The sequence below is a fragment of the Triticum dicoccoides genome, chromosome 4B (genome assembly GCF_002162155.2).
Source record: "Triticum dicoccoides isolate Atlit2015 ecotype Zavitan chromosome 4B, WEW_v2.0, whole genome shotgun sequence".
In the NCBI taxonomy this organism is placed as follows: domain Eukaryota; kingdom Viridiplantae; phylum Streptophyta; class Magnoliopsida; order Poales; family Poaceae; genus Triticum; species Triticum dicoccoides.
Genome location: NC_041387.1, coordinates 17,143,887 through 17,144,385, shown reverse-complemented (window position 1 = coordinate 17,144,385; position 499 = coordinate 17,143,887).

Sequence of the window (499 nt, the reverse complement as noted above, 5' to 3'; positions counted from 1 at the left end):
AAAAAAAGACACATCCGTGACATTTTGGGCCGAACGAATTTTTTTTCCTGTCATACATATGACACTTCTATGACGATAATTGTGACAAAACCCGGTATCATCATAGATGTGGTGGGCTCCTACTTCTATGACAAAAAATCATGACAGAAAATGGGCTTTTCGTCCTGGGTGGGCCGGAGACGCAGCTGCATGACATTCCTTGGGCCATCCATGACGGAAAAAACCGTGGTAGAAGCGAGGGGGAGGAAAATTTCGGGGAGTTGCCGGTTATGGTGGGAGGTCAGGGGCCGAGCGATGCGCGTTTCTCTCGTACACGTGCGAGGCGTTGGCTCTAACTGAACCCGAGCGAGGCGTTGGGCTCTAACTGAACCCGAGCGATTGCACTGTAGGCTACGCGTTACTGAACCCGAGCGATCGATCGATGGCTGTTAACTGAACCCGATGGAGCAATTCCTTCACTACTGCTGCTAACTGAAGCCGATCGATTGGATGAACAGTG